General features: G+C 43.4%; 1 protein-coding gene across 1 annotated transcript in view; it reads left to right on the forward strand.

Moving 5' to 3' along the window:
* The first annotated feature begins 1,522 nt into the window (after window positions 1-1,522).
* The window catches only part of ANXA4 (annexin A4), a 60,632-nt gene continuing 37,822 nt past the window's right edge, over window positions 1,523-24,332 (forward strand). The window contains exon 1 of the mRNA XM_053924803.2: window positions 1,523-1,660. The gene's annotated coding sequence lies outside the window, so the exon portion shown is untranslated. The remainder of the gene's footprint in view (window positions 1,661-24,332) is intronic.

Genomic DNA, 24,332 nt, shown 5'->3' on the forward strand with positions numbered 1-24,332 from the left:
TAGAAAAGGATTTCAGCAGGGTGCTAACAGCATTTGCTCCATTCCTCACCTTTCTTTCTCTCTTTCTCTCTCTCTCTTTCTTTCTTTCTTTCTTTCTTTCTTTCTTTCTTTCTTTCTTTCTTTCTTTCTTTCTTTCTTTCTTTCTTTCTTCTCTCTCTTCCTTCCTTCCTTCCTTCCTTCCTTCCTTCCTTCCTTCCTTCCTTCTTTCCTCCTTCCTTCCTCCCTCCCCTCCTCCCTTCCTTCCTTCCAGGGTAGGCTAATTTTTATTTTTAAAGGGATGTAACAGACTCTGATCTCTCTGAGGAAATGAATTATCCTTATTTTACTTTTTCTACTGTTTGTCTTGTTAATTTTGCTTCCTCCTCAGTTCATAGACTGAAACTCAGAAACTTTAAGTTTACAAGCTGAGAAAAGGGACAAAACCAGGTTTAGAATCCATATCAGTCTGATCCTTGCTTTTAAGTGTGTAAAAGGAGTGACTACTAGCCATTTGGATTTTGGTTTGTTGGATAGAGAACACACTCCCCAAAGCTACCTACCCTTTGTTAAAATCGGAATTTGCCTGTAGACTTAGCGGATTTATTCTGCAGGCATTCACTGAGCTCCTACTGGGGCGGGGGAGGCAAAGGGGACACAGGTATTAGGAGCAGGTGCAAAGATGACTTAGCCTCAGTGCCTTCCAGAGGCTTGTGTCCAACAGATAAGAACACATCCAAGGGTGTCCAACCTGTGGCCTACCGGCCACATGCAGCTCAGGATGGCTGTGAATGAGGCCCAACACAAAATCGTAAATTTACTTAAAACATTATGAGATTTTTTTGTGATTAGATGTCGCGATGTATTTAATGTGTGGCCCAGAGAAGCCAAAAGGTTGGACACCCCTGCGGGGGAATGAATGCTGCGCCAAGGCTAACCCCAGGAGCTGCTGACCAGTACAAAACCCTTGTAACTTAACAGGTCAGGAGGGAAAGAAAGATCTTGGGCTGCTGCTAACTCCATTTCCAAGTTTCCCTAAGGGAAAGAACCCACTTTTCCTCAAGAGAGAAGTGAAACTCCTGGGAACTTTTGAAGTGAATGTTTTAATGTGTAAGAGGGAAACTAAATGTGCCATGCTGATACGACTTTCCACTTTTCCGGCCACAGGCTCCGCGTGAGCCCTGCAGGGAAAAAGAAAGTGCAGTTTTTCGAGGAAGAAGCTTTGACTCTCGGTGGGACTCCGGGCTCCAGCGCAGAGCTGGGTGCGGCGGGGGTGAGGGAAGGGCCCGGGACTCTCGGGCTGTAGGGGTGCCCCCCAGGGGAGACACGGAGGGTACAGGGGCTCCGACAATGCCGGGCAGGAGCGGGGCTGGGAGGTGCGGGGCTGGCTGGGCGAACCAGACACCGGGAGAGCGGGACCGGCCGCCTCCCGGGGAGCAGGCACGTGCCAGGGGCGGCCCCGGCCTGGGGGCGTCACGGTCCCGGTCCCGGTCCCGGCTCCAGGTGCCCTTCGCCCAGGACGGTTTTCCGGTCTGGAGAGTAGAGGGACAACCAGGAACTCGGGCTCAGTCTCCACCCCAAAGTGGGGCGGGTCCACCCGGGATAAGACCGGCTGCCCAGCCCCGACGAGGGTGTGACCTCCGTAGCCGCTGAAGACGGGCGCAACTACGTCTTGGCAGGACCGGTAAGGGGAGTGCGGACCGGGGGTCTTGCACCCGGGGAGTGGGGCGCGGCAGCCATAGGGCGCCTCGCGGGGCCGGCCGGGCGCGCGCCGCGCCCAGGACGGGGGTTCCCGTCGCGGGCCTGCGGGCGGTCGGGCTCGGGCGGCGCTGGGTGGAGCGAGAGGCTGCGCGGGCCGGTACGCGCTCCGGGGGACGAGAGGCCAACGCGGCCTTTATTGAGAAAGACCTCCAGAGCGGTTTATACAGCTCCCTGTTCCAATCAGAGAATGCAGCCGTTATTTATTGAGTGCATGTGCCAATCGCTGTGCTTGGTTTGGGCATCATAAACAAAAGATTGAGTTCGTATTTTCTGGAGCTGACTCATTTCAACAAGTTTTACTTATTCTTTCCTTGCTCCTTTTAAGAAACTTACTTCTTTTTCCTGCTTTCTTAACCTTTCAATCCTTCCTGTGTATCTAATGCTCTCAGCACAAAGCCTGGTACGGGGGACTCTGTGATTATTGTTATTTAATCTGTAATTATTTGAGGCCCAGGACTTGAATCTGCCAGTGGCCCGGTCTCTTTTGTCATGGCTTTGACTTGCTCGAGACTTTAGGATCAAAAAGATTATTGCTTTTCAACCATCTGTCCAGCTTTTGTGGGAAGAATGAATGGGGTCCCCTCCTCTAAATGATCCATCCCATTGTCCATCAGTTCTAGAACCTTCCACCTCCTCCTTACATTGCAAGTGACTCTACTGAGAGCCAAACAAGGGACTTCTCAGATGACAGAGAGGTGGGAGAGCAAGCAGGAGAAGAAGGGGACGGGATTTAGAAAATGGGTAACCATAGCTGCTCAAGACCTGCTTACTTCCCAGAGCCAACCCCCTGTCTTGATCTGAGGTTAGACTTCTGTTGCTTTGCGGATGGAGTGCACACATAGACACAAGCATGTATGAACACACAACTACAAAGGGTGTCTATGATCTCCCTTCCTATGTGTTCTTGCCTTTGTTGGGGATAATTTTTCCCCAAAAGCAATTTAAGCACAGTCGAATTGTACTACACCAGCTCTCAGCATCTGAAGACTGAGCCTCCTGGTCATCCCCACACTCATATCTTGTGGCCCGTTTCTTTGCTTTATGTCCCGCCACTCAGTTGTCTTCCCCATCCTGCTCATCTGCTTGGAGATTAAGCCTGCCCCTCTCCAGGGAGATGAGGTGAGTGGCAGGCACTGCGGGGAGGTATGTGGTATGCCAGGGAGTACCCGAAACATCAGAATAAATAAGGGGGGAGTTGTCCTTGGATGTCAATTTTACCGAAATATTTGAGGAAAAAAACACTTTTTATACAATCACAGATATATTTTGGACTAGAATTCAAAGTTTAGATACCTTTTTAATATAAAACAAGAAACTTCAAAAATTTTTTTGCATGGGTTTTGGACTGTGATTGGCCCAAATCTAGCCCTCGAGGGTTTGCTTTCAGTGCAGTTAGGGCTACTGATGGCAGCAGTTTGATAGGCTCTCCGATGTCTTTCCCGGAGGGACTTTGAATAAAGTCATCCTGTGTTTCTCATTTAATCTTTATTTCAACCTGAGGTGGGGTTATTAAACCTGGTTTTGCAGATGAGGATCCCAAGGCTCCAAGTTGTGGTCGTAGGTCAAAGTCAGACCACTTTAAAAAATTTACTCTCTCTGCCCTACTGTGGCTCCATCTGTGCTTAGTTCGTAGTGATTTGAGGTTTGGATTTGTGGCCTCCTGGCTTATTAGCTAAATCATGACCTAATATTTTTCTCTTCCTCTTTAACTTTATTCTTGTCAAGCTGACATATGAGATGTGGTTAAAAGAATTGGGGCTGTTTCCACTAGAGAGGGCAGGTTGAGGTGGATGCGGGGACACCTGTTAATAACCCTAAGTGCTTGAGGGGGTTGGCACGTGGATGTGGGAATCTACTCACTCCTTGTGGCACTAGGCAGGGCTGGGTAGGAGTTTTTTGGATGGCAGCTTCTGGTTAAATTCAAGGAAGTGACTTGAAACCCGTAGGCTGTGTGGGCTTGGAGTTTGCAAGAGCTCTCTCACCTGAGGCATTTAGGCAGAAGTATCCACACCCCTTTCTGATGGAGCTGTGAAGGGTACAAGGCTACATTAAGATGACTTCTAAAGCCATAGTTTCCAAACTTCAGGTACATCCCCCAGGAAGCTTGCCCAACAGGCAGATTTTTGCCCCCCTTCTAAAAATTCATATCTAGTATGACAGGGTAGGACCCAGAAATCTGCATATTTAAGAGGCTCCCTGGAGAATTGTAATTCAGGTCCTTCTTGGACCTTGCTTTGACAAACTAAGCTTTAAAAACATGAATATGTGCGTGCTTGACAAATAAAGCATTAACAAAAACATAGGCCTGTCATTACGCTATAAACTCCAGGTAGTGTGGTAGATGCTGAAACTGTCCCCATTCTCAAGCTCTTTATGCACCTTTTTACCATACCTACCATAGGTATAATATACCTATGGGTATAGTGTACCCATTATACCCCATTGTTTTACAGTGCTTAATACCTCTAGACCAATGTGGATCTCCAACAAGGGTTTTTGTTTGCTTTAAAACATAACTGAACGAGATGCATTACTATTTCAAGGCTAATTTCCCAAAGATAAGTAAGTACTAGGGATGTAACGTACAGTATGATGACAATAGCTCAGGGTTTCCCAGCCTCCGGGCCCCACAGGACCGGTAAGGTCCAGGCCTGTTAGGAACCCGGACGCACAGCTGGAGGCGAACTTGAATGTAGTACTCTTGAATCACCCCTAAACCATCCTCCTGCCCTCGCCCATGGAAAAATTGTCTTCCCTGAAGCCGGTGCCTGGTGCCAAAAAGTTTGGCGACCATTGCAATAGCGAACACTGTTGTATGACATAAGAAAGATGTTAAAAGAGTAAATCCTAAGTTCCTTTCACAAGATGAAAAATATTTTTTCTTTTATCCTTTTTTAAAATTATATCTATTAGATGATGGGTATTAGCAGAACCTATTGTGGTAACCATTTCACAGTATATGTAAATCAAACAAATAAAAATAAAGTTTAATCTCCCAAGGAATTTAGGACTTCCATTTAAGGCCTGCTGTTGGTTTTATGGGAGTGACATGGTGTCAGTTGGGCTTGACGTGGACCAAGAGCTTTTGCTATGGAAACCTGAGCCACCATCTCTGAAGAATTCTTTTTAAAGGTTCGAGATACTTGAGGTTAGGAAATGGCCATAATGCTTCGTGGTCTAGACCACTAGATATAAAAGTCGTAGTGAATGTTTGATCCCTAATCAGCAGCAGAGATAAATTGCAGGCAAAGGCCAGACGGTAAATTACTTTGAAAAAGACCTTTATTTATTTATTTTACCACTTTTGCAAATTTTAATACTAAACCTATAAAGTTAACATATATATTAAAAATTGCCGTTTGTTTCTTAATAAAACATCAAGTTCTGGAAAACAGCTTTAACTTTCTGCCTCAACACTATTAACCCTTTAAGGCCTAGACGTAATGCAGCATGAGCAGCCTGACTTGTAACAGAGAGAAGGTCCCATGAATGACCAGAGTCACTGTGGATTCGAAATTCTGGTTTAGGGCACTCACCTCCCCCCTTTCAAGAGGTAACAGTAAATTATTATCAGAAACTAATGTAGAGGGGCCCTGTGGTGAGAGGGAGGAAAGTCCCCGACTTGTGTGTGATTGAACCACCGGCCCTGGGGGAGGTCCTTTATAGGTACAAGCCCAGAGGCATAATCAGCTCTAAGCATCCTCCCTCTCACTCCTCCAGAGCGCTCAGGAAGGCGTTTTCTGGGTCCTGCTTAGCTTCAACCTCTGCTACTCTTGCTTTTTGATGCTGAACAAGGCAAGGACTTGTTGACTCAGTGGTTCTTATTCTTGTTAGAGTCACAAACCCCTTTGAGAATCTTATTAAAGCCATGAATCCTGCCCTGGCTGGTGCAGCTCAGTGGATTGAGTGCTGGCCTGAGAACCAAAGGGTCGCTGGTTCAATTCCCAGCCAGGGCACATGCCTGGGTTGCGGGCCAGGCCCCCAGTAAGGGGCACACATGAGAGGCAACCACACACTGATGTTTCTCTTCTTCTCTTTCTCCCTTACCTTCCCCTCTCTCCAAACCATGAATCCTGTCTCGAGAAAAACACACATTTGACATTTTTCATACAGTTTCAAGGGGGTTAAGGATACCCTTCAAAACCCAATCATGGACACCCAGCAACTATGTAAACATAGTGTTAAGAATTGCCCTAGTCCTGGCCAGGTGGCTCAGTTAGTTAGAGCATTGTCCCCTACACCAAAGGTTGTGGGTTCAATTCCTGGTTGGAGCAGATACCTAGGTTGCAGGTATGATCCCAGGTCGGAGCACGTATGGGAGACAACCAATCATTGTTTCTCTCTCACGTTGATGTTCCTCTTTCTCTCTTCCTCTCCCTCTAAAATCAATAAATATGTCCTCAAGTGAGGATTAAAAAAAAAAAGAATTGCTCTGGAATATTTGTCGTCTGTGGACTGCAGTGTGGTGGCCAGCCACCACCCTCATGCCATCACAGATGAGATCAACAGCGGTGCAGCGGAATGCCCGGCTAGTTAAGAACTACAGAGGAAAATATTTCAATGAAAGACGATTTGCTATCCCTTTTGGCTAAGATCAAGTTTAAAGTTCATTTGATAACAACAACAAAAAAACACGCTGTGACACTGGGCAATATTTGTCAAAATTTTAAAAAATTCATTTACCTTTTGTTCCAGCAATTTGAGTTTTAGGAATTTATTCCAAAGATGTACTTGGACATGTGTACAAGGGTGTATGTATTGCACCCTTGTTTGTAGAGCAAAAGGTTATAAAGGACCGAAATATCTATCAGCAGGAGACAGATTAAATTATAGAATATCCATGCAGTGAATATTGTGCAGCTCTTAAAAAGTAATGCAGATCGATAGGAATAGATACAGGATGATATCAAAGATACTTTTTTCTTAAAAAAGAAAAATACAGGTTTGCATGGTATGCTACCATTTCTTTGGATAAGAATGATAGAGGCTATCTATATTCTGATGTGCTTCTTAATGTATTAAATATTCCGAAAGGATACACAGGAAATTATAACAGCGATTGCCATAGCGTGGGGGGCGATGTTCTTACAGACATCACTATATAACTTTTTGCACTAGTTAAATATTTTTATCACATGTTGTCAATGTTTAATTAATTACTAATTTTAATCCTCACTCGAGTTTTTTTTTTAATTGATTTCAGACAGAAAGGAAGAGGGGGGAGATAAATATCGATGTGAGAGAGAAACATCAATCAGTTGTCTCCTGCACGTGCCCGGACTCGAGGTCGAACCTGCAGCCTGGGTGTATGCCCTGACCAGGAATGGAACCCACAGCCTGTTAGTGTACAGCACAGCGCTCCAACCAACTGAGCCACCTGGCCAGGGCACATGTTACCAATTTTTTTAAAAATAGAGAGCTACCAATATCACCTGCCCATTTTAACATTGTGAAGAGGAAGAATGAGATAGAGATGTAGGATATATAATTTTCCAACCTCAAAATTAATGTATGGCCATACACTTTATTATTTGAATACAAAGTGCTAACACACAGTTATGCTTCAGTTTCCAATGGGGTGAAGTAGCAATTGCTCATTCTTGTCATAACCCACCATTTCTGGTGGATTATTTATTCATTTGGTTATACTTAGCTGGTTCCAAAAAGAATGTAAGGTGCTTTGAACTGCATGGTAGGCACAGCTCTGTATTTAAATGATCTGATTGGTTTACGTGTCTAGTCTACGTGTTTTAGCTGCAGAAGCAGAGAGAGGAGGTAGATGGGATACGTCACAGCCTGTAGACTAGCTAGACCTGCTAGGGCGGGGCCCTCTGTAGAGAAAATCCTAGCACTGATACCAGGTCCCGGGGCACTGAGGGGTTGGCCTTGACTCAGAGCCTGGACTCCTGTCTTCAGCCAGACTATAATTTAGTCCAGTGATTTTCAAACTTTTTCATCTCATGGCACACATAAAATAATTACTAAAATTCTGCAGCACACCAGAAAATATATTTTTTGCCAATATGACAAAAAATAGGTATAATTTTGATTCATTCACAAAGGACAGCTGTTGTTGTATTGGCTATTGTCACTGTTTTATCTGACAAGCGAAGGGAAAAGAGGTCAGTGCCCCGACTAAATAGTCAGATATTGCAGGTTTTAAAATTCTGTGGCACACTGGTTGAAAATCGCAGCCTTAGTCTATAAGGGCTTTGCTTTCCTGCATGCTGGAACCCCCGTGCTGCAGGTATTCATAACTAATATTCACCAAATGTTTCTGTGAGTCTGACCCCGTGCAAAATACCAGGGGTGTTATTTTATTAAATTTTCATCTATTTTAAGTGGCCACTGCTTATATCTTCCATGTTGTACAGATGAGGAAACTGAGGCACAAAGGGTTCAGTAAGTTGCTCGAGGTCACATACCAGCAAGTGGGAGAGCTGGGATTTGTTTTTCTTTTCTTTTGTAACTTATTTTTTTATTATTATTTATTGATTTTAGAGAGAGAGAGGAAGGGGGGGAGAGAGAGAGAAAATAAACAATTTGTCATTCCCCTTATTTATGCATTCCTCAGTTGCTTCTTATATGTGCCCTGAACCGGGATCGAGCCCACAACCTTGCTGTATGGGGACAACATTCTAACCAACTGAACTACCCAGCTAGGGTCCTCTCCTTTGTAACTTTTTAAGAATGAAAGTTGGAATACAATGCCTGAGAAGGCCCACAGCTTGCTGTGGGTGTTTGGGTATTTGTCCGGATTTGGCTTATCATAGCTGACTACTACACCAGCGGGGTCCAACCTGTGGCCCGTGGGCCACATGTGGTCCAGGATGGCTGTGAGTGCAGCCCAACACAAAGTCGTAAATTTACTTACAACATTATGAGATTTTTTTTGCTTGTTTTCATTAGTGTTTATATATTTAATGCATGGCCCAAGAGAATTCTTCTTCCACTGTGGCCCAGAGACACCGAAAAGGTGGACACCCCTGTAACCAAATGCAGGAAAGCCAATACTCATGAGGCAGGTAGTGATGTAAAGGAAAGTGGTTTATTTTTGGGTGTCGGTCACCTGGAAGATGGGGAGCTCATGTCACAAAGCCCATCTCCAGGGAAGTTGGGGGACTCAGGTCTCAAAGCCCCTCTCCACCCATCAGTGCAGGCAAAGGTTTTTATGAGGTAGAGGGGACAGAACAAAGATCAAGGGAGGGGGTTGCAAAGTTCTCTACGTGCAGACGAGCACAGTCCATTCAGATAAGTCAAGCGATGGTCCGGTGTGCGTCATCCTGGTTTAGTTATCTTGATTCGTGTCATCTCGGCTTCACATCATCCTGGTTTCCTGGCTGAAGGTCAGCAAACTTCCTGGAGCTGGGATTCCTAGAGATTGAGGTATGAGGCATCTGAAACAGTCAATTGCATCACATTAAAGAGTGGACTAGTGGTTGCCAGGGGCTACTCAGACTCACTCCATCTGGGCTCCGGTGACAGGATGGTGGCTTGAGAGGCATCAATGGCATGAAGGGGGAGACCGAGGAGTCTGGCATTGGGGCAAACAGAGGCCATTTTCCCTTTCTAAACCCTTCCCCCTTGAGAGCTAGGATTTGAACTTGGCAGTCTGATTCTGTATCCTGTACCACTCTGTTAAAATGTATAATGCATTAAAAGTGGGGAATTAACCAGAAAAGGCAGGTCTGGGAGATTAAGCTGACTATGGGACTGGAATGCTGGAGAGGGTAAGAGTAGAATCTCTGTCCACAATACTTGTCCAAAATGAACTGGATGTTGACCTAGGTCATTCTAAGTACCTAGGAGGTCCCAGCTGATAGGTGAGGAGTGGAGAGCAGACTTTGAACCAGGATGATGTGCTTATGATTCCAGTGGCCCATCCCTGTGGAAAGACTTGGGGAAGCATCTAAAGGCAGGAGAGGCCGGTCAGTCCCTTGGGGACAGGTCTTTAGGATTGTAGGACTGCACGATAAATGGTTTGATGCATTATGCACACGCTGCCCTAGAGGTGTGCCTGACTTCATCATGGGTGGGCTGAGAAGGCTTGCTGGAAGGGAAGCCTTTACACTGAGGGTGGGATGAGAAAAGAAGGCTTATTAGGCACGGGCATGGGGATGAGAAAGCAAGTCCTGTCAATCAGAGCAGCGCTGGTCCCTGGGGGCAGAGCAGGAGGGCCCTTGGAAATGAGATCATTCCGTGGGCCTATGGAAGACAGGACCAATCAATATAGGGGGACAGGTCCTAGAAGGTCCAAGGACCCCATATTGAGAACTGCAGGCCTGGATTGTAAATCCTATTTTATTTTGCATCTGCTCCAGTGCTTAGCACAGTTATGTAATAAACTTAGCACAGTTGTTTTTTGAATGAAATGAAAGCACCACTGGGTACCTGGAAGGAATCAAGGGACAAGTTCACCTTGGAGAAGCAAGACTCCTTGCTTCCCTGTCCTCTACCTGGCCAACTCTTGAAGGTTCAGCTTGGAGAGTTTCCTTCCCTGATTGACTTTATCTGGGTGAAGGGCCTGTCCTGTGTGCTCCTGTCTCTCTCTGCAGTGCCTGCATCCCAGGCATGTTCACACCTTACTGTGTCTTAGTACAGCCCTGAGTCCTCCACTCAGCTTTGAGCTCCTCTGAGGGCAGGGACCACGAAGCGCCCATCCTCTGGCCTAGCACGTAGTCGGTGCTTACCAGTGGGGTGCTCAACAAATGTACAATTTCCCATGGATGGACAATGTAGTCCACCCTTCAAGCTCAGCCTGCTCCCACATGACCCATTTTTGAAAATCACTTTTCCAGCCTTTGTCTCCTACTGCTCTCTCAATGTCCTCCATCTCCAGCACAACTCCAGAGTGAGAACTCTTTTCCACCTAAGTCTCACCATTCATGATCTTAGCCGATGTTTCATTTTTACTGTTCTCTCTGCTTGCAAAACTCTTTCGCTCTTGAATTCTCAATGGTCCTTCTAAGCCTGAGTCAACTGAGAGCTCTTTGAATCTCTGGAGGCGGCAGGGCACGACTTGTTTCCCCCACACCCGCAACTCTGACCATAGTTACCACATGCTGCTTTTGCCGTTTTGTTTCTTTTACTAGTTTACACGCTCCTTGAGAGCAAGATCATGTCTCCTGCTCCTTCTTTGTTTTTCTCACAAAGTCTAGTATCCGATAGGAGCAAGATAAATATTCAAGTCAGGAATCTGAGTGCCTGTACACAAAGTGACCTGCAGTTTTGGAATTGGGGTCCCATGCAGGGACCCCCTATGTGAGAATCAGGGTCGAACATGGTGTGAGGAGAATAACCGGGTGTTTTTGCTGAAACCTGGTTAAATAAGGCCTCTGGAATCAACCCAAGATTTACTCAAGCTCTAGAGTGTAGCATCCCAAAAGTCTGTGGTATTTCTAAACTCTCCCCAGTGGTTGTCGTGCACAGTGAAGTCTGAGGACTTCTCCCAGATCCCATGCGAGGCATGTGTAGTGTATATTAATCAGGAGCCCTTTGAGGTCATAGCTTCAGACAGAGTGTCCTGACAATAGCCAAGGCCAGCAGAAAGGGGGGGATTCACAGGCTGACCCTGCTTTCGAGGGAAATTCTTTCTAGAAGCCTTTTGGTAGGGTTGTCTGTATTTGGACCAGAAGTGGTCCACGTGGCCACTCATAAACCATGGGTGGCAGTTGGAAGGGGTTTGCCTTGGAACAATCATTTTCTCCTGGGGTGAGTCCCTGCTTCCCGGCTTTCCAAGCCCAGTTGCTCAAGTCATGAAGGTTCTCTCAATAGGGAAGGAGACTATAATGTGGTTGGCATTATTGTTAATGCCCGCAGAAATCTGGCTCTATGGTGAATCCTGGGTCAACTTTATGCCAGAATAAACTAGCCCTCACAGGAGGGCAGGGCAGGGATTGGAATTTTGCCCTTTGTGCAGGATTCTCAGCCCGCCTCCCCCAGGGCTGAATAGTCTCCTTTACAGTCTGCCAGCACCCACGTGCGGGAAGAGAAGTGACTTCGGAGTTTCGCAGACATTGTGAAAGAACAGATCAGGCCTCTGGGAGTGATGCACGTTTGCAGTGGGCGGTTTTGAGAACTCTACACTGTTTAAATGATCTTTGGCAAACACATTTCCTGAGTCATATTCATGCAGATATTTTTAATATTAATGACATGACTCCTCTCCCCCCATTAACATCAATCTTCTTGGGGTCTTTTGTTTGTTTTTGTTTTTCCCTCGTTCTCTTATAGCTTATGTAAGATCACGAATGGGAATCTACCCTTACAAAATGCCCATGGACTGGTCTGGGAACTTTTTTAGGCATCAGTAGTTGGAATCTAGAAACTTTACAATAGCATCAGTTCTCAAATTTGAGACTTCGTAAGAACCACCTGGAGGTTCGTCTTAAAAACCAAATTGCTGGGCCCCACCCCCAGAGTTCTGAAGTCTGTAGGTCTGGGCTTGGGGTGGAGAATCTGCACTTTGACCAAGTTCCCAGCTGATGCTGTCGGTCAGGGAACCACTTTCCTAACGGCTGAATTGTGTGAACTTTGGAGGTTGAAATACCGGCCTGGACTTATTGAAAAGATAAACATTATGAGATTTTAATCTGCATACGGTACATTCTATCCTTTCCAGGTTCCTTATTAAAAGTGCCCCAGGGCCTCTCCACCAGGGCTGTGCTTTGCGTGGATGGGACTCCCATCCGTCGCACTTCAGAATCTGGGCCAGACTTATTGGAAGTGAGTAGGTGGAGTGACATCCACATACCGTCCCTCCAGGCCAAGCATGGTTGTCTGGGCACCAAAGGTGGCCCTAAATGTTGGTCTTTAAATCTGGCTTTCACCTAGAAAAGAAATGAATTTCACATACTTGCTCAGACATGGATGAACCTTGAAAACATTATGCTAAGTGAAATAATCCCGACACAAGAGGACAAATATATGATTCCATGTATATGAAGTACCTAAAACAGTCAAATTCATCGAGACGGAAAGTAGGATGATGGTTTTAGGGCTAGGGTGAGGGGGAAAGGGGGAATTAGTGTTTAATGGGTACGGAGTCTCCATTGGGGATCATGGAAAAGTCCTGGGATTGGATAGTGGTGATGGTCACACAACATGTGAATGCAGTTAATGTCACTGGATTGAACACTTAAAAGTGGTTAAAATGGTAAATTTTGTTATATGTATTTTAGTACAGTTAAAAACAAATTATCCTTTTGTTTGCATGGTCAGTGATGTGGACTGTGAAAGAACTCACAAAGAGAAGTTTTTATTCACTCTCCAAGAAAGGAGAGGCGCCTGGTGTGGAGGGATACACCAGCGTTGAGGGGTGGGGGCTTTGAGTTTTTACTAGATTATAATTGGATTAAAAACGGGTGTGGGAGTTGCTGTTGTGTGGCCCCTAGGCTGTTGGGTGTTGTAACAGGGGCTGCAGTTTGTTCCAGCGTTATCTTCTGCTTGGGGCTGTAGGGAGCGGTTAGTCTTGTTCTGTTCTTGCTTCCAGTAATTTCCAGTCCTGGGGACAAACTCAGAAGAGTAAGATGGCCGTCATGTTTAACAAGGTCACAGGCCTGCTCCTCAAATGGCTCCGCAATAGCAGATGGCGCTGACTCTGTCCTTAAGCTTTTTCACTGCTGTCCTGTCTCCTCGTGGTGTGCTGGAGCATCTTCTGCAATTCTTGTATCAGCCCATCAGAGCTGATTATTAAATTTTCAGGGGTTTGCAAGTTGATTGCTAAATATAGTAGTCACTACTTGAAATTAAATCATATGTATTTAGGAGTAAATAAATTATATTAAAATATAATTATTTATAAATGATATATTTAAAACAATTCATCACTTAGTTATTTTACTACCTTTTTCTATTATATATGTTCTTGAGGTTGTGTGTGTGTATTATGTCTGTGTGGTGAAAATACTATATAATGGTGTACTACTGCCTAGCTGTTCCCAACCCCAAGTTCAGTGACATCGCATTGAAAAGCAGTTATGTTGGAAATATTTACACTGAAGAAATGGCTACAAATCAGGGTTTTCTCTCCTCGGAGAGCCAGCTGTTAATTTATCAGCATACCCCTCATCTTACTGTGTCATATTGGTGGGGCAGGGTGGGAACAATTGTGTAGGAATAAAGCCCGAGCTACTTGGGATCTTCTATCAAACTTTCTTTAATTGAATTCTAGCCCTTTCTAAATAGCCTCATCTTCAAGAGTTTCTGCAGTGCCTAAGAGATCTGTGGCCAAGTTTGGTGGGTGGGAACAAGTGAGTCAGTAAGAGAGTTACTTTAACCTTCTGGGCAAGAGTTCCCTCAACTGGAACATGAAAGGTGGGGGAGAAAAACTAGTAGAAATAAAATTCACTATTCTAGCAGTGGGAAAGAGATACTTTTTTAAAAAGTTTTTTTATGGATGTTTTTCAGCATATATCCACGTAGAGAATAACAAAAACAAACCCCCATGGACCTATTCATCACGCAGCTCAACAATTATGAACATTTTACCAAAAAAGGAATTTTTCTAACTTTTGAAGTAATAAGAGTGAGTACAGATAAAAAGATGAATAAGTATGATTTAAAATTTTTCTACTAAATTTTACTGTACTAAAAAGAGAATATTAAATTAGAAAAATTCTTAATAAATTTTAGATATAAAATATTGTAATATATGTATAATTTCTATAAATGTTAACAAAGCACCAAGATCTTAAATATGGGCAAAAAATGAAGAACAGCTAATTTGAATACAAGTAGAAAAAAAAGAAAGATTCAGTGTTACTACTACTAATTTAAAAAAATCAAATTAAACCCATAATAGGGTTCATTATTACACCTAAACATTAAATTAAGGATAAATAAACAAAGCAAGCAAGTTTCTGGCTGGCTGGGCTTTGGATAACCCTATAAATTTGGAGGATAACTGGAAATCTTCATAATCATTGTAATCATATCACAAGGACTAGGTCTAAAAAATAAAATACCTACAAAGGTATTTACTATAAAGATTATTGTCATGGTATGAAGTATACCCTGAACACCCAATAGTGGGACGTTGAATAAATTATAACATGTCAATGTGATGGGGGAGTATTAAATTAGTAAAGTGATAAATATGGCGATTGTGTGGAAAATGGAAAATTAAGAGGAGAGGGTAGAACATAAAATTATATATATACTATGATCACAACTGTGCTATGAGATTAGAACAAACAGAAAATGCAAGTAGATGATCCAAGTTTCCATTGTTTTCAAATGTCCTTTTCAGTGCTTAAGGTTGACTTAATCATTTACAAAATAAAATAAAAGGAGGACATAGGTGGTTACAAAAGGCCTAATGGTCTGTAAAATTCACTGAAAGTTCATCTTTTCCATTTGGAGGCAGTGGACAGATCCATAATTTTCAGGCTTGAAATGGAAAGTTCTACCTCTACCCACATTCCTCTGGGTTTGGGGAACAAGTTTGTCAGACATCCAGGCAACTTAAATAATAACAGCTGAACAGAAGGAGAGGTTAATAATAACGAGTAAAATCAGCATGAACTGTCCAGGGTCCGTATGTAATTGTTACCATCATAAAATCCTGAAGTCGCTAAAGCAAAAATTAAACCAGACAATAATTTCATGCCATGTACATTTTTTACCCCTAATATTAAAAATAAATGTTATTTTTAAAGAGATAGCCAGCATTTTCTGTTTCATCTTTTTTTGTGATTTCTTGAGGTGCTATATTAAATTTCCTATAATTTCTGCAGATAATCTCTCTTTCTTTTAGAAGGGATTCAAGCCGGGGAATTTTATTTTTATGGAAAAAAATTTAGCTGAAACCAAACAGTAGTGAAAAGAATGATGTTTAGATATAATTTTGCAAGCTCTCTTAAATACACGTGTGTTTTAAAATCTAAAGTCTCTTGCCATTTGATTAAATAGAGAGAGGGAGGAAGAGGACGATCAGAGAAAATCAATCTTGACCTTGACGTGCTGAGTGCAGAATATGTACCAAAATCTTTAGGCTCAGAGGGTTTATTGATATTGTCATGGTCATTTTTCTTCTCCTATTTGGAATGTTTCCTTATTCTGTAAAATAGTGAGGATGCACAATAGTTTCCTGAATGTTGCTTCTGAATTAAGTGGATTATTTTCAGGAATAGTCTTTCCCTTTAAATATTCTCTGGCTTTATACCCTTCCCCTTATTCTCTAGCATTTTGTCATAGTGTATTTTTCTTTTTATTCAACAAATGGTGAAATGAAGGCACTAAAAATATAAAGTTTTTTTGCGAGACTTAAAATGATAATCTGATCACTCATGTAGAGTGTTTAGAACAGTATCTGACACATAATAAAAAAAGTCCTTAACAGTAGATATAATAATAATTATTAGACAAAACGAGACATGTCGGGAGCCGTGCTGCGCAACAGAAATATAAGGTGAGCCACAAATGTAAGTTTGAAATATCTAGTAGTAACATTTTAAAAAGTAAGAGATAGGTAAAACTAACTTTAATAATAAAGATTTTTTTATCCAGTAAATTCAGTTTTATTTCAATATGTTATCCATATAAAATATTATTAATGAGATATTTTACAGTCTCCTTTTTATACTAAGTCTCTACAGTTTGTTGTGTACTTTACATTGACAGACATCTAAAGTTGAATGCTAGATTTTCATCAGAAATACTTGATCTGTGTTTAGATTTCACAAAATTTAGTTTTCATGTAGATTTACCTACCCAATTTTTTTTAACATACTTAAAAGTTTTCCAATATCTGAATTGAGTACCAAAACATACTTTTTCTTTCATATTTGCATCCCTGTTGGAAAAACTGGTTTATCTGTTTTAGAAGAATTGATTGACTTTGAAACCAAAAGCAGAACACTTTCCAAACTGCGCCTGCCCAGATTAACCCTCTAACCCTTAATGCCAGTCTCTGTTCATTACTGAGCCCGTCATGATGCTCCTGCCTCTCCACTCGAGTCCACGTGCCTTGGTTTTACAATTTTAAATGTGTCCACACTTATTTTTTTAACTAGAAAATAATTTGTTATAATTAAAATAAGTATTTAAATTTAATTACAAATTATAATTTTTATCATTATAACTTGTGCCATCTTTAAAGCATATTCAAATAAACACATTGAAAAGTAGCATTAATGCAAAGAAAATATATTAGTGAATAAATCTGTGACACCAACTAGACTGGTGATGGATCAGGTTTAACGCCAGAATCAATGCGATGTGGCTGACCCGTGCACTATGCAATGCAGTCCATGGTTAAAGTGAAATGTAGTCTGACCAGAACATTAAAATTGTGGTATGGAAAAATATTTTATACTGCTTCCATTTTAAAAATTAAATTTAATTAAAATTAAACATTCAGTCTCTCAGTCACACTGGACGCACTTCAAGCGCTCAGTGACCACAGGCGGTCTGAGGCTGCAGCACCGTGCAGTTCGGCATAGAGACTGTGTCCGTGCAGAGACAGGGTGAGCGGAGAAACAGTCCCGCGCTGTGCCCCTTCTTGGGTTGACATCAGCTTTAAGCAGGAGAGAAAGTTGTTGGTACAGTGCCTGGTCCAGTTCCCAGTTTCAAGATGATTTTCTCTTTGTTCCTCTCTGCCTTTCCAAGGCAGCATCTTTTCCAACCCCCAATGCCTGGTTCTCTGAGCTAAAAATTAAAAATTAAAAAAATGTTAAGGTTTCTGGTCAAGATGGCGACATAGGCAGACATGGCTTGCCTCTTTGCACAACCACATCAAAATTACAACTAAAATATAGAACAGCCATCATTCAGAATGTCAGAAATTGAGCTGAATAGAAGTCTGAGAACTACGGAACTGGAGAAACCACATCCATCCAGACTGGTAGGAAGGTGCAGACGTGGAACAGGCTGGCCCCACACCCACGTGGATAAATATTCAGGAGAGATAGATCAGGAGCAAGGAGTCCCAGGCCCGCACCAGGCCCCCCAGCCCAGGGTTCCAGTGCCAGGAAGATAAGTCCCCACGACTTCTGGCTGCGAAACCAGTGGGGATTCAGTCAGTGGAGGAGGCTGCTGCATCCCTAAGCAGTTCCTCTTGGGGAACCCAAACACAGACTCACCTACACAAACTCACTCCCTCTGAGCTCCAGTGCCTGGGTGGCAACTTGAGGGGCACCAGTGGTATACAGGGAGAAACTGAAGTGTCTGGCATCAAGGTGAGCAAAGGCCATTGTCCCTTTGCTGAGCCCTCCCCCGCCCAGAGCCAGTAGGCTGGTGCCATCTGTGAGACCCTATCAACCTGGCTAATACTGTTTGACCCACCTTAGAGATCCACAGAGGCTCTACCCCACCCAATTTACAGGCCCACCCAGCCTGCTTTTCCATAAGAATGGCTCATCTTGGCTCCTAAATCCTGTCAAACAAGCAACAGCTGGCTTCATTGAGCCCTAGTGGCTGGCAGGTTAGAGTTACAGCTTGGCTGCTCCTGGGAATCTCCAAGCCCAACAAAAGTAGTAGCCATCTCATATTGCTTTACAGCTCAGGCAGGGTGCCTCAGGCAAAACACAGGGGTGGGGGCTGACCTTGGCATGCACCACCCAGGAAAGCCAGGGCCAGTGCACCCAGTGTACAGCTACAGACCAGGTCTGAGCACCACCACCCTGCCCCTGCACAGCTGATCCTCCACAGAGGGTGGAGGTTGGTGGTCAGTGGCCACAGCCAGTCCTTGCAGCTGACTGGCCTGGGTAAATCCCTCTGACTGACTGCCAACAGCAACCAAAGCTCAACTACAAGAGAAGGGTTGCACACAAAGGGTGCAACTTGAGTACCTAGCTTGGGTGATGGGGAGGCTGTGCCACTGAACCCTATAGGACACCTATTACATCAGGCCACAGTACCAAGACACAGAGTCATAGCAGCTCTACCTAACACATGGAAACAAACACAGGGAGGCTGCCAAAATGAGCAGACAAAGAAACATGGCCCAAATGAAAGAGCAGACCAAAACTCCAGAAAAAGAGCTAAATGAAATGGTGAGTAGCAATCTATCAGACACAGAGTTCAAAATACTCTTTATAAGGATGCTCAAGGAACTTAGTGAGGACCTCAGCAGCATAAAAAGACCCAGTCAGAAACAAAGGACACACTAATTGAACAATTCACAGGGAAACAACAGTATAGTGGATGAAGCCAAGAATCAAATCAATGATTTGGAACATAAGGAAGCAAAAAACAACCAATCAGAACAACAAGAAAAATAAAGAATTTTTAAAAATGAGGATAATATAAACAGCTTTTGGGACAACTTTAAGAGGTCCAACATTCGCTTCATAGAGGTGCCAGAAGGAGAAGAGAAAGAACATGAAATTGGAAATCTATCTGAAAAAATAGTGAAAGAAAACTTCCTTAATTTGGTGAAGGAAATAGACGTGCAAGTCCAGGAAGTACAGAGAGTCTCAATTATGGATGCAAAGAGGCCCACTCCAAGACACATCATTATTAGAAGGCCGAAGGTTAAAGATAAAGGGAGACTCTTAAAAGCAAGAGAAAAGAAGTTAGTTACTGGAAGGTTGCCAGATGGGAGAGGGGTGTGAGGGAATGGGTGAGAGGTGAGGGGATTAAGAAGTACAAATAGGTAGTTACAGAATAGCCTTGGGGATGTAAACTACAGTAAAGGGGATGGAAACGCCAAAGAACTTACGCACATGCCCCATGGACATGAACAACAGTGGCGGGATTGTCTGAAGGAGTAGGGGGTGCTGGGTGGAGGGGGGGGGTCAAAGGAGGAAAAATCAGGACAACTGATTTTTAGCATAATCAATAAAATATAATTTAAAAAATTTAGATATGTGTGTGTGTGTGTGTGTGTGTGTGTCTGTATAGTACTTCCCAGCATGCATTTCTGCCAGGGTCCTTCAGATTGGTCAGCTTTCCCTGCATCTACTCTACCACCACAGTGCCCACCCACAACTCTTCAACTCAGGTGGTAGGCAGGGCTGCAGTTCTCTGTATGGATCTCCACACCCCATCACACAGAGCTGATGGAGAGAGAGGTATAACCCATCTCCTATGGCTGTATCTGCCTTAACTTAGTTTCAGTTCCTCTCAGCTTCTGACAGTGTCTCATTTCAGTCCTAGTCTTTTTGGTTTTGTCATGACTTCCTTCCTTCGCCTTCCCATGCCTTCATGAGGGTTTTAATGAAAATTGGGAGAGGCTGCATCAGAAATAGCAAGTTCCTTATATGAAGCAGAAATCCCCTGTGGAAGATTTTTAACAGTTCTGTTTTTGTATCTTTCTGCCAGAGTCAACTTGGATTCTGGAAAGATTTGGAAATGGAGCCCAGCCCTGGCCCACGGAAGGAGTGGCTGAATCAGGGGGAGGGCCAGCTGCCCACAAAGCTAAAATATTTTCAGGGCATAAGAGGCATCAGAATAAAATGGAACATTTGAGAGCAGTGTTTATTCTCAGGTCACTTCCAAATCTCCAAGGCTGAGCCAGCGTAAATCTGTGAAGGAAAACTCTGCTTTTCCTGTTCATCTGGGAAGTGTGTTCTTCCCTCAAGGGCAAACTGAACTGCTTGTTTTGGTAGGGAAATGACAGGGCTGCATAATACCTGTTTTCCTACCTACAGGCAAATAAGACCTAGCAGGGCAACAGGAAGCCCGGCTGCATGCCTGGCTTTCTCACTGGCTCACTGCAAACCCCTTCCCTACTATCCAGTAGCCCCCTCCAATCCACGAGGGGTATGGTTGTACCTGTGGATAGTACTGAACCTGATATACACACATACATGCACACCTATGATGAAGTTTACTTTGTAAATTAGGCACAGTAAGAGATTAACAATGACTAACAATAAAATAGAACAATTATAACACATACCGTAATAAAATGTATGTGAATGTGCCACCTCTCTGGCTCTCTCATGACAGGGGTAACAACTAAGTGACTAAGGCACATGGCGCGTACAGCGTGGATACACTGGACAAAGGGATGAGTCGCATCCCGGGTGGGACGGAATGGGATGGTGCGGGATTTCATTGTGCTGCTCAGAGCTGCATGAAATTTAAAACTGAGGAATTGTTTATTTCTGGAATTTTCCATCCACTATTTTTGGACTGTGGTGGACTGTGGTTAATTGAAACCACAGAAAGTGAGACCGCGGCTCAGGGGAGACGACTGTACTTTAGTTTTTTTATTCAGGTCCAGTCTGTCTGTTCCCTTCCTGCACCATAAGATTTCTCAGTGTACTTATATCTGTCTCAGAATTGCTCTCTCACCTGTGCTTAGCTTAACATTTTGATCTTATCAACTCTGAGATCAAAAGAATAGTTGTGTTTGAAGTCTGCAGGGGCATTGCCTCTAAGAGCATAAGCAACTGCCATCCAGGGCTTGCGAAAACGTGTCGTAGCGGTGCCGAATCCATAGCTTTGACAGGAAGCCTGTAATGTTTTTGGTTCATAGTAAAAGTTAGAAGAGCTATATCTGGCATTTCTTCTTTCACATGCTACTGGTACGTACTGAATAATATTATTATTATATTGATGTCGCTAGAGCTAGTATAAACATAATCAAAAGAGTTATTGCCCTGGTCAAGTGGCTTAGTTGGTTGGAGCATCGTCCCACACACTAAAAAGATTGCAGATTCGATCCCCGGTCAGGGGCACATACCTAGGCTGCGGGTTTGATCCCCAGTCGGGGTATGTATGGGAGGCAACCTGTTGATATTTGTCTCTCACATCAATATTTGTTTCCTTCCTTCCTTCCTTCCTTCCCTCCTTCCTTCCTTCCCTCCTTCCTTCCTCTCCCCTCCCCTCTCTCTGAAATCAATGAACATATCCTCAGGTGAGGATTAAAAAATTTTTTCTATTGTTGTTCAAATACAGTTGTCTCCATTTTAGGATTAACAATTTTTTTAAAGGGTTATTCTTTCTAACCTCCTTAGACACTAGCTCCAGAGCACAGAACAAAGAATACAAGGCTGGCTTTCCTGATGTGGAGCCACTTAGCAGGGGCCAGGCCTGCCCCGTGGAGGAGTGAGCCCCATGACCAGAGGGAGAATGACTAAAGGCTGGGAGAGGACATTCAGACGGGTTGTAGAAAGCCTTGCAGTGGGAAGACACAGTTCAGCTGACTCACTGCCAACAGCCTCCAGGATATATATATATTTTTTTTTTTCTAATGATAGAGAAAAGGCATACAGGATAATTTTTTGTACGAAGGGTGCATAGATGGAAAGCGAAGTGTGCTTTTTAGTGCTTAGGCCGGTATCAGGCATGGGCAGGCATTCAGATACTGTTTGTTGAATGAATGGACATGAAACCTCAGTGACGCTGTCATATGGGTCTCATGACCGTGAGCAATTATCAGCATTATCAGCACATCAGCTTCTTGTTGCTACGGTCACTGGCCTGAGCGGAGGGGAATCCAGTTTGCCTTCACTTAAAGGGCAGAATACCTCAAAAACACAGACACGGACAAAAACCCAGCTCACTAGAATGCCCAAGGTCTCCACTTCACAGGCGGTACCGGGAGTCACTCAGGTAACAAAAGAAAAACCACTTCAGGAAATTTCAACACTAAACTCTGTAAGTTGAATACGGTACAGAGAGAAACCAGGTAGGTCAGCTATATGTTTATAAAATTTATTAGAATATACTTTGATTCGTGTCCTCCTGGAAACTTGTCTGTGGAAACTGAGGCATTAGGTGACATAGGAAGACCTTCAGCAAGGCAGGCATTGAACAGAGAGTGCGGGACCCAACCAGCTCTCCCAACAACCATTTGGGCCACCTCAGCGCTTTTTATTTTTCTAATCTTAATGACTCCAAAAGTTATTGAGTAGATTAATTAAGATAATGCAGAGGACTATTTAATAGATGTGTCTTCCCTCCTTTCCCCTGCCTTTGAGACAAAGGAATCACTGGAGCAGAGTAAAAACGTTAATAGACTGGTATGCGTGGAAATGCTGGAGGAGTGAGGCTGTTTTTAATTATATGTAAAATATACGTTTAACACAATTTGCGGATCAAAATTATTATTACTATTGTCCCCCACACTGCTGTGAATAAGGGGCTACAATTTGGACAAAAGTTTGTCAGTAATTTACTTGCCAGGTGCTGAGCTGGAATAGATTCTGTCCTGAGATTGCTTAGGCCGGTTTCCAAATTTGTCTGCATTGATTTAGCTTACACACTTAGCCTTTGATTAAATGTTTGCAATTTCTTCTTTCTCTAGACTCAAACCCCATCTCTGCTACTCCCTTTACTTTTAGAAGGATCTCAAGTTCCAAGGAAAAAGCGTTGCTTTCATTAGTTTTGAACGCTGTAGTGCTTGGGTGGGGCCCAGTCACACCCTCCACAAATCTGTGGACTAGCAGTTTAAATTTATCATGCTGTGGGATGCAAAATGGGATGAAGCACCAAGGAAAAATGGTGAATGACTCACTCACATGTGATCTTCTGAGAGAGAGGGATGATTCAGTAAGAGTGTGCCACAGGGACAGCACATCCCTTCGTAATGAGCGTTCTGATTGCCTGTCCTGGGATGCGGGTCAATGTTATGAACCTGAATGCAGGTCACCAAGTAAAGTTGGGATCTCGAGAACAGTATCTGGTACCAGGATACTGGTATAGTGCCACATCCAGCAGGACCAGGGACACTGGATTCATCGGCATATCAAGAAGGGATTCAACTGTGAAGGACAGGTTTCTATTTACGGGCTTACTACACACACACACACACACACACACACACTGCTAATTTATTTACATTGAGAAATATGATGGTAACTTAGACAAAAATCCTTATGCTCCAGTACTTTGCCGACAGGTGCACATGGAACCCTAATCCAGAGGTTGCTTGGCATCCCTGCGAGTAGAGCAAAGGGTTTTAAGTGGATAAAATTCATCTTCACAGTGGGGAAATATCTGACCCTGGACCAGTGGGCCATGGACCACTCTTTCCTGAGAACAAGGCTTTGAATAAAATTTCTGAGTAAGTCTCTTTGAGGATTTTGTGTGGAGCTTGCATTGGCCATGGACACAATTTTTAAAATTATGCTAATACCTTTCAGCAAGTCGGCTTCAACTCGGGAGCTGATCTTTCTCATTGAAATGAGTTTGTATATCTTTGTTTTGATGGTCATTTGCTGATTTTACTAGTCTTATGCTCAGGAAATAATCTAATTTGCCTGCTTTCCAAATTCTAGGCATGTGGGGAGGAATGCACCATGTGGCTGTCTCCATGTTTCTGCAATATTACTTGAAACCAGAGGTTCTTGTTCCATGTTCCTGCAGTCTGCCGTAAGGGCCTAAGAAACTTTATACCAGAGAGTCAGCACCTGGCTTTCCATTTCTGGCAGTGATACAACGGGCAATTTCTGAGATGGTGTAATAATTATCCTTCTAGACATTCAACCTGAGAATGATATGGATGTGTGCTCGACATACCTAATTTTTCTTTATTAATCCTTCATAAAATATTTCTGCAAATTTTTATAATCTTACCTGAAGTAGGTTGAACGTATTATTCCCTCATGTAACTGCTATTGGAATAGGTCTCTTATGTTTAGTTCCTAGCTTTCTTTCAGTTGCTCCAAAACTATGTCTTGAGCCCTGGCCGAGTGGCTCAG

The sequence above is a fragment of the Desmodus rotundus genome, chromosome 5 (assembly GCF_022682495.2).
Source record: "Desmodus rotundus isolate HL8 chromosome 5, HLdesRot8A.1, whole genome shotgun sequence".
Lineage (NCBI taxonomy): Eukaryota > Metazoa > Chordata > Mammalia > Chiroptera > Phyllostomidae > Desmodus > Desmodus rotundus.